Below are 10916 nucleotides of genomic sequence, written 5' to 3'. Positions count from 1 at the left end.
TCAGGCATGGCTGGTTGAGGAGCAGCCTCAAGGAAAAGGCATTGGGTGTTAGGAGGGATCCCAAAGCAGCCCATGGTGCTGAACAAGAATTTGGGCATGAGCACACTGGGCTGCATGGGGAAGAGCATGGCCACTCAGACAAGGACACTTCTTGTCCATCTTGACTCAGCACTGGTGAGGACAACTCTGGAGCAGTGAGTCCCAGTGTGGGGCTCCCTAGCCTGGAGGAATGTGCAGGACTTCTCACATGGGAAGAGAACCTCTGCTGGGGAAATCTTAGGGGGAAAAATCCACCTGAACGATGTTCTCTACCGTCTGTTCTGGATGACCCTGCTCTGGTAGGGGACTTGGACAAGAAGATCTCCAGAGGTCCCTCCCAATCCTGATCACTCTGTGATTCCAGGATTCCAGGATTTGATGTGAAGAGGCTGAGACCTGTATTTCTTTAGCCTGGAGAAGTGGAGGATGAGGAATCCACAGGAGTAGCTCCAAAGAGTTTAAATATTCATTTCAGTCATGAAGGCATTCTTTGAGGTATGAGAAAAGAGCATGAGAAAAGAAAACCATCATAAACTAGAGCTTTGGAGGACACAGTGGATGTGAGGATAAAGAAATGTGACTTTGCCCTCAGTGCTGTGGGTCAAAAAGTCACTTGGAGTAAGTGTGGATGAGCTGGTGGGTTTGTGCTTGTGGGAACAGCTGGTGAGGATGGAGACAGCAGTTCAGGCAGGGACATCATGGGGTGGGAACGAGGTGGGGAATAGTGTTGGGTACCTGCAGCCTACAAAGAACCAGGTACAGGCATGAGGCAGTGTGGGATGGGCTGTGGTGCAGATGGCCAAGGGTGTCAGCCAGGATGAAAGGGCTGATAGTAACAAGGTCTTTGCCCCCTTGGCTGTGGCTGATGTCCCTGCCACAGAGGCCTCAGGTAAGTCACATTGTCCTCATAGCCATGGAGCATCATTGCCTCCTTGCACCCATCCCAAGGGAGGCCACCATGTGTCATACCCCTGTCCTTCCCCTTGTGTTTTCTCCTCACATCCCAAGGAAGAGCCCTGAGACACAGGTGAGGGTCAGGATCTCCCTGCCCAGGGGCTGGGGGTCAGTGCTTGGCATTTCTGCTTCATCAGACCAAGCCAGGGTGTCCTCAGCATCAGAGCTGCCTGTGCTTTGCCTGGGTTTGTCCTCATGGCCTCCAGTTGTCTGCTCTAAGGAGCCCATGGGGAGGCTTTGTCAGGAATGGCTCCCAGTGGGGCCTGTTAGTGCTTCAAGGTACTTTGGGCATTACTCCTGACTTGAACTTCTGGAGAGGTTTCTTCCTCTTTGTACCTTGAGGTCTGTGGACTCAGAAGAAAAGAAACCATGGGGCTCATTAACAACCACAAAACCCTTACAAGCATGGCTCTTAAACTCATTTTAATTAAAAAAAAATTAAGACTTCTATAGCTAATTGGAGAGGTTTTATTTGAGTGATGAAAATTTCAAAGGAGTTTCACAGTGCAGGATTTTTTCAAAGGAAAAAATGTCTCTGTCATATCTCTGATCATGGAAGACAGTTCAGCAGCATGCTGCAATGGGGGCTGGTCCAGAGGTCTGCTAAGGAGATCTGGACAGGCAGGAAAAGCAGTCTCTTGAGGTCCAACCCTGCATGGAGAACCTTGCTCTTCCCCAAGCCCAGCAGGTCCCTCACTGGCCTCCTGGGACTCCCAACACTTTTCCTCCCATCATCTGTGCTCACAGGCACAGACAGATTTCTCTGACAACAAACAGCAGTTCAACATGATCCAGTTTAATACCCATGAAATCTCTCTCCTCAGCTGCCTGCTACGGCCAAGCAGCGTGTGAAGGGGGTCAGCTTTCAGAGGAGATTCTCTCCCAGAACAGTTTTGATCAGATACATAGAAATATCACTTATCAATACACTGACCTGACAGAACAGTCCATTGCATTACTTAAAGATAGGATGTTTTCCAACTGTCTGAAGATCAAAGCAGATACCAGAGAGCTGAGCAGCAGCACCTGAATGACCAAAGAGCAAGCAGAAGTGGAAACATCTGAGCAAAGTGAAGTGCACATGTTCAGCTACTCTGCTGAAAAGATGTCCCAGACATGGCTGTATCATCAGGAGAGGTTGAAACACCTGAACAATGAGGGAGATAGAAGAGACAGACCAGGGTACAGGTACAGGGGCAGGCCAATATTTCTTCTGCTGCCATGTGTGCACTTCCTGGAAATTCCTCTTCTTCTGTGGTGGGAAATCATCACCATTTCAGACCAGTAATCGAGTCATTCAGCTGATGAAAAGGTGGTTGTAATTTTTTAATAAAGAAAACAAAAGACAAAAGAAAATAAGAGAAATAGAAATATTCTGGCCCTTTGAGAACAAACACAATGCAAGGAGAGTATAGCTTGTCACTACGCAATGTCTGGCTCACAGAACGTCAGGACATACTGAATTAGGAATGGGACGAATGTGGAACATGTTACAGCTTAGAAAATCTAGAATGTAAAAAAACAACCAACCAAAGCGAAAATATTTCTAAATACAGACTGCTCCTAACATGAGTTACATGGTCAGCGATGGGCAGAAGAAGATGAGCAGTTCATTGTTGCTTAGAAACATCCAGTCATCAGTTTCCACACAGCATCCTTGAGCTCCTGGTTCCTCATGCTGTAGATGAGGGGGTTCACTGCTGGTGGAACCACTGAGTAAAGAAATGACACTACCAGGTCCAGAAATAGGGAGGAGATGGAGGGGGGCTTCAGATACGCAACCACGCCAGTGCTGACAAACAGGGAGACCACGGCCAGGTGAGGAAGACACATGGAAAAGGCTTTGTGCTGTCCCTGCTGCGAGGGGATCCTCAGCACAGCCCTGAAGATCTGCATATAGGACACCACGATGAACACAAAACATCCAAAAGTTAAACAGGCAGAAACCACAAGGAAGCCAGTTTCCCAGAGGTAGGCATCTGAGCAGGAGAGCTTGAGGATCTGGGGGATTTCACAGAAGAACTGGTCAACAGCATTGCCATGGCACAGGGGGAGGGAAAATGTATTGGCTGTATGCAGCACAGAATAAAGAAACCCAGTGCTCCAGGCAGCTGCTGCCATGTGGACACAAGCTCTGCTGCCCAGGAGGGTCCCGTAGTGCAGGGGGTGGCAGATGGCAACGTAGCGGTCATAGGCCATGACAGTGAGAAGACAGTACTCTGTGGAGATAAAAAATACAAAGAAAAAGAGTTGAGCCACACATCCTGTGTAGGAAATGGCCCTGGTGTCGCACAAGGAATTGGCCATGGATTTGGGAACAGTGGTGGAGATGCAGCCAAGATCAGTAACAGCGAGGTTGAGGAGGAAGAAGTACATGGGGGTGTGGAGGTGGTGGTCACAGGCTATGGTGATGATGATGAGGCCATTGCCCAGGAGAGCAGCCAGGTAGATGCCCAGGAAGAGCCAGAAGTGCAGGAGCTGCCGCTGCCGTGTGTCTGCAAAGGGCAGGAGGAGGAACTGGCTGATGGAGCTGCTGCTGTTGGACATCTGCTGCTGTCAAGTGTGGAGACCTGTCCAAGGAGGAAAAGGCAAAGTGAGAAGTTAGGGAACTCTTTTTTGAAAAAAACACTTAAAATTCTAATGGAATACACTCACATTGACTATCTGAATTCAGGAAGCCTTTTGTCAGGTCCCTTTTTGGAGCTCTGCTTTGTGCTGGCTTGAGTGTGCCACTGCTGGGAGGAGGGTTGGTTGTGGGCTCTGGAGAACCCAGTCCTGCCTGGCAGCAGTCAGTATATAGAAGGATGGTGTGATCTCAGACTAAATCCCCTGTGGATAGGAATGAGCTGGGGAGTGTTTCTTCTGTCAGAACTCCCTGACCTTGCTGCTGCAGTGCCAGTGAAACCTTCCCCTGAGTGCAGAGTGGGGAGAGCTGCTCTGTCCATCAGCCCTGCTCTCAACTGCCCTGTGCTGGACGATCTGTGATCACACCCTGCTGTTCCTTGCAGAAGAAACTGGACCCCACAGAGAGCTGAGGAATCCAGTCTCGCAGGACAGAGCTCCAAAGCCCTCCTGCAGTCTCATCCTACCCAAGGAGGATCTCAGCTCCCCGCTCCCAGCCAGGGACACCCAGGGCTCAGTGCAGCTGCCCACACACAGGAGATGAGTGGCATTGCCACGGCCTCTGTGCCGAGATGTCTCCTGCATGGGGCTCCTCTCTAGGACACAAGAGTCCCTGGGAGAGCGGTGCCATTGTGGGAGGCAGCCTGCAACCCAGCAGGAGACCCCTTGGAATTCCTCAGTCCTACAGTTGGGGGTCCTGAAGTGAGTGTCACTCAGTGCCAGCCCCACTAATGGATGTGCTTGTAGCCCCAGGAAACGGTGGGAGAAAGGCAACCAGAACAAGAGGTGAAACAGTGAGAAACATTCCACAGAAGGCTAGAAGGACAGGCACTCAGAGGTTTCTTCTCTCTGGGACAAGGACCCTGCACCATATTTCCATGCATCAGACTTTACATCCACCGCTTCATTTCACAGTGCGAATGCAGCCATGGCCAGGAGAAGACAGCTGTCCTGACCTCTCCCTCTCATGGGGCAGAAGGGCATCCCTTCCAGGCAGCACTTTCTGGTCCTATCTAAAGCCTGTCCTCCTGATAGACCCCACACACTGCCCCATGTCCCAGCTTTAGGAGATCCCTCCAGGAACAGAATCTGCATTGCCCTGCACCCACAGACATACCAGGGAGAGGCTGCTGAGATTTCTCCTCCAGTGAGCTCTCAGCATCCATCAGCTGTCTCAGCCTCACAGATCTCCCCTCGGTGCCTACAGGCAGTGTCCCCAGCCCTGTGTGCTTGGCAGAGGAGCTGCTCCTGGCCAGGGCTGTCTCTCTGCAGTGCTGCTGGGTTGCCATGAGCTCCCCCCATCCCAGGAGCCTGGCCCAGCTCAGCAGCAGAAGACCAGTTCTTCTAGGCTCCCTCCTGGTGTCCCAGACCTCATGGGGATTGTTCCATGATCTCATTTCATCTCTGACAATCTCAGGATGTCCCTGCCCAGGGCTGGGGTCAGCACTTGGCATTTCTGCTTCATCAGACTAAGCCAGGGTGTCCTCAGCATCAGAGCTGCCTGTGCTTTGCCTGGGTTTGTCCTCATGGCCTCCAGTTGTCTGCTCTAAGGAGCCCATGGGGAGGCTTTGTCAGGAATGGCTCCCAGTGGGGCCTGTTAGTGCTTCAAGGTACTTTGGGCATTACTCCTGACTTGGACTTCTTGAGAGGTTTCTTCACTCTCCTCTTTGTAGCTGAAGTCTCTGGACTCACCAGAGACACCATGAGGCTCATTAACATCCAGAAAGTGCCGTGACGGAGAGAGACGGGACACAGCTTGATGCAGCAAGAGTCGATTCATTGCAAAGAACCATTCCTGTTTATATGCTCTGCAGACGGCTGCTTTCTGTCAAACATACCCTGTTCCTGGGCTCCATCTGATTGGTCAACGTTTTGCTGTCACAGCAGCATCTCTATCTTCTCATGCTAATAGAACTTCCAAAACCTCGTCAGACAGCAGATAGTGGACACATTTTCCTGGAGGCTGTCCCAGCAGGGGTCCAGCAAGGATGCTGCCACCTTGTTTAGTTTCCCCGAGGTTCAGGGCCTAAAGGCTCCATCCCCTTATCTGTTAACCTGGCAGTGCTTGAGGCTTTGTTTCTCAAGCTGCATGCCACATCTCCCCCTTCCTGTTAAGCAAAAAGAACCTCCTTCACTGAGTGTGATATTTTCTTTTGCAAGACTTGTCAAAAATAACACTAAGGCAAAAATAACTACAAAAAAACCCCTAAGTCCTTATTTAACTAAATCTAAAAAACATCCCATAAACAAAAAACCACACTGTAAAATGTAGCAAGCTAAAAACTACTAATTGGCTACACACAGTGTCTGCATTGTTAATTTATCTTTTATGTCTAAAAGTTATCTGCACACCTTCTGTGCTGACCATTTATTACGGATAATAATGACATGTTCACTTACTTCCAAATACCTTCCTGCAACTCCTCCTTGGTTTAAGGCAGTCTGTACCTCTGCCTTCAAGGCCGTAGTGTTTTGAAGATGTGATCACCAAATACTTCTCAGTATGAAAAACTTTGCTGTTTCATAGGAAATTCAAGGATATTGTCAGGGACTATGTAATCCAAATTTGACCATTGACAATATCCATCCTGAAATTCCCCACTCCTGAAACCAATTGTCCAATCCAAAGAATCCATTTTCTTGTATCTTTTCTGTTTGATCTATTAATTTCTGAATGCTCGCAGGAATCGACTGAGAGTGGACACATTCATGCAGCACATGCCTTTCAAAATTTTCACAACCATGTCTGTGAGCCAGCAACAAAAATCAGTTGCTGCTTGATTCTGTAAAGTCTTACAGAATCCACATCTGCAGCTAAATGTCTTGACAGTTTCAGGAGTCAGATAACATCAGCCTCACGTTCTCGTGCAGGCACCACCCATTGCAGTCTGTGTTCTTAGGCTGTGCAGAAATCACTATTTCCCTAATTTTCATTTACCACAAATACATCCATATTTCAAAGACTGTTAGTTAGTTCAATATGTCCCGCAGCAAAACTCATAGTCCATTGTGGCTGCAGTTGGAACACTTGACATAAGCTACTGGGATCAGGATCTCCGCCTGGTTCACACAGGCTTGTTTTTTTCTGGATCCATGGCATCTGTAATGACACAGCCAGATCTCCTTTCCCCAACTTAGTACCTGTAATTTAATTTTTTACTAACACTTGACATTGACTTTTTTATTTTCATATTTTTTTTTCTTTTTTCAAACCTCCTTTTAAACCTCCTGCACATTTCACCATTGGAGGTACCAAGCTGTTCTGTGGCAGACATAAACAATTCGAAACATACAGAGCTTTGTTTAATTGATCAGCTGGAGAGATGTCCTTCTCTCCCCCTTTTTGTTTGTGAAGCAAAAACACTTGAGAGTTTGATTCATACGTTCCACCGTGGCCTGACCTGCAGGCCAATGTGGTGTCCCTGTGACATAGGTAATGTCCCACAATTGGAAAGAGGTTTGTATTGTTTGTGCTATATCTCCTGGGCTGTTGTGCATTTTGATTTCACAGTGTACATGGCATTGGACACGTTTACTAGATTCCCGTGTTTGTGCAGTCCAAAACCTCTCGTGTGCCTGTGCCACAAGGTTTCATGCCAGGGGCAAGGCCGCTGGGGAATTGCTGACAGTCCATGTGACTGTGCAATCCCTTTAGCCTCAGTAAACGAAGAAGTGGTATTGTAGCTAAAGCACCTTAGCAGATTGATGAACCAAATCATGCAACTTTTGAACAGCCAAATATTTTCACACTGGCTTCCTTTGAATTTTCTCTGGAACCCCTTGCTTTTCCAATGCAGTTCACTCATGCATCAAACTTTCAATATCTAAGTTTTTTCCCGCAATCAATATTTCACCCATGTAATGACATCACATACAAATGAATGCTGCAAACCAACCTATCAGACAAAGAACATTGCAAGACGCGAATTGTCACATCCTCGCCACATGGATGGGTGGATGGGGTGTGGGGGGGCGGTTCTCCGACTTCTGCGGTGGTTCTCCAACTCCCGGAGCTGCGCCACCGCTTCTGCCCTGACCCCATCGCGACCCACAGCGCGACCCCGCCTGCGAGCACTGGGGCCCAGCCGAGCGCTGGGGTCCTGTTCCGCTCGCATGCCAGGGGTCCACTATTAACTCTTTCCACCACCCACTCGTTCCCACACAAACTTTTTCCCAGTTCTGAAGCAACCTCACGTGCCCAGGCTCCGACGAGCAGTCTCTCTGGAGTCTCTGGGTCGTCAAGAGACACCGATGTGTCGCTGAGTTCGCTGGGTGATGTGGGTGTCAGCAGTGGGTACTGAGACAAAAAGGATCCCTGATGTGATGGTAGGCAAGGCGGATTCTTGTTCATCTCCGTAGGATTCTTGTCCCTGTCCTTAGGATTCTTGTCCATGTCCATAGGTGCCTTGTCTGTGGAGGCAACACTTTTGTCTCCGTAGTCTTCGGTTGGGGGGGCAGTCGGTCCTGAGACTTTTTTACGGCGAGATCCCTTTAAATTCCCAGCACCGCCTGACGTGTCTCAGAGGACCCCGGTGTCAGGGAACACATCTCGGGGGACGCCAGGCTGGGGCAGCCGGTATGACCATCTTTTGCCGTTTCCAAAACTCACGCTCTCCTATTTCAGTCGCTCTATATCCTCGTTTGGGATCCTGGCAACAAGAGAGAGGGGTCCCTGCTTGGGGTCCCCTTGGAGTCGGAATAACGGGCCCAACTTGGATCAATGTGATCAATGTCGAGCTTTTTAAGAAGACCTTTCATAAGGTTATATATACGTCTCTCTCTGGGGAAGACAGTTTATTCCCCATATTACCCACAGCTCACATCTGTTCCAGAGGGATGATTCCTGGCCAGGCTTCCCACTTCCTTTCAGTGGCTCATCCAACGTTCTGTGGGAGTCGCAGGATGCCGCACAGCTCAGCACGGTTCAAAGTCCTCACACGGGGCACCAATTTGCCGCGACGGAGAGAGATGGGACACAGCTTGATGCAGCAAGAGTCGATTAATTGCAAAGAACCATTCCTTTTTATATGCTCTGCAGACGGCTGCTTTCTTTCAAACACACGGTGTTCGTGGGCTACATCTGATTGGTCAACGTTTTGCTGTCCCAGCAGCATCTCTATCTTCTCATGCTAATAGAACTTCTAAAACCTCGTCAGACAGCAGATAGACCTTAACAATAGAGGACACATTTTCCTGGAGCCTGTCCCAACAGGGGAACAGCAATGATGCTGCCACCTTGTTTACTTTCCCCGAGGTTCATGGCCTGAAGGCTCCATCCCGTTATCTGTTAACCTGGCAGTGCTTGAGGCTTTGTTTACAAACTGCATGCCATATTACCTCACAAACCCTTTACCTCACAATCCATTTACCTCACAATCCCCTAACCTCACAATCTATCTGTCAATCAATTCTCTGACTTCATAATCCCCTTAACTCACAATCATCATACCTCACAGTACCCTTACCTCACAATCCCCTTACCTCAAAAAACCTTTACCTCACAATCCCCTAACCTCACAATCCTTTTAACTCACAATACCCTTACCTCACAATCCCCTAACCTCACAATCTATCTGTCAATCAATTCTCTGACTTCATAATCCCTTTACCTCACAATCCCCTTACCTCACAATCACTTTACCTCCCAATCCCCTTAACTCACAATCCCCTTACGTCACAATCCCCTTACCCTACAATCTATGTCAGTCAATTCTGTGATTTCCTAATCCCCTTAACTCACAATCATTGTACCTCACAATCCCCTTACCTCACAATCCCTTTACCTCACAGTCCCTTTACCTCACAGTCCCTTTTACCACACAATCCCCTGACCTCACAATCCCCCCACCTCACAATCCCTTTACCTCACAATCCCCTTACGTCAAAATCCCTTTACCTCACAATCCCTTTACCTCACAATCCCTTTACCTCACAATCCCCTTACCTCACAATCCCTATACCTCAAAATCCCTTTACCTCACAATCTCCTTACATCACAATCCCTTTACCTCACAATCCCTCTACCTCACATTCCCGTTGCCTCACAATCCTCTCAACTCACAATCCCCTTACCTCACAATTCCCTTGCCTCAAAATCCCTTTACCTCACAATCACCTTGTCTCACAATCTCCTTACTTCATAAGGTCCTTACCTCAATATCCCCTTACCTCACAATCTATCTGTCAATTAATTCTGTGACTTCATCATCCCCTTAACTAACAATCATCATACCTCATAATCCCCTTACCTCACAATCCCATTATCTCATAATCCCTTTACCTCATAATCCCCTTACCTCACAATCCCCTTACCTCACATTCCCCTCACCTCAGAATCCATTTACCTCACAATCCCCTTATCTCGCAATCCCTTTAACTCACAATTCCCTTACACACAATCCCCTTACTTCACAATTGCTTTACCTGCCAATCCCCTTACCTCACAATCTGTCCCCTCACCTCACAATCCCTTTAGCCCACAATCCTCTTACCTCACAAGCTCCTTACCTCACAATTCTCTTGCCTCAAAATCCCTTTACCTCATAATCACCTTGTCTCACAATCTCCTTACTTCACAAGGTCCTTACCTCACAACACGCTTACCTCACAATCTATCTGTCAATTAATTCTGTGACTTCATAATCCACTTAACTCACAATCATCATACCTCACAATCCCCTTACCTCACAGTCCCCTCAGCTCAGAATCCCTTTACCTCACAATCCCCTTACCTCACAATCCCTTTATCTCACAATCCCCTTACCTCACAATCCCCTTACATCACAATCTATCTGTCAATCAATTCTGTTACTTCATTATCCTCTTAACTCAAAATCATCGTACCTCACAATCTCCTTACCTCACAATCCCCTTATGTTAGGTAAAGGGATTGCTTCACTGGGAAGGACTGGGAGAAACACCCAATTGTGACTGGCCCAGAAGCTCCGTGCATTTTAGGTATGGATTATCTCCGTAGAGGGTATTTTAAAGACCCAAAAGGGTACCGGTGGGCTTTTGGAATAGCTGCTTTGGAGACAAAAGAAATTGAACAATTGCGTGCCTTGCCTGGACTCTCGGGGGATCCTTCTGTTGTGGGGTTGTTGAAGGTCGAAGAACAGCAAGTGCCAATTGCTATAACAACCGTGCACAGAAGACAATACTGTACTAACCGAGATTCCCTGATCCCCATCCATAAGCTGATTCCTCAACTGGAGAGTCAAGGAGTGATCAGCCGAACTCGCTCACCCTTTAACAGTCCCATAAGGCCTGTGCAGAAGTCCAATGGAGAGTGGAGGCTGACA

The sequence above is a fragment of the Gallinula chloropus genome (genome assembly GCF_964237585.1).
Source record: "Gallinula chloropus genome assembly, chromosome: 22".
NCBI lineage: Eukaryota > Metazoa > Chordata > Aves > Gruiformes > Rallidae > Gallinula > Gallinula chloropus.
This window is presented reverse-complemented; position numbering follows the sequence as displayed.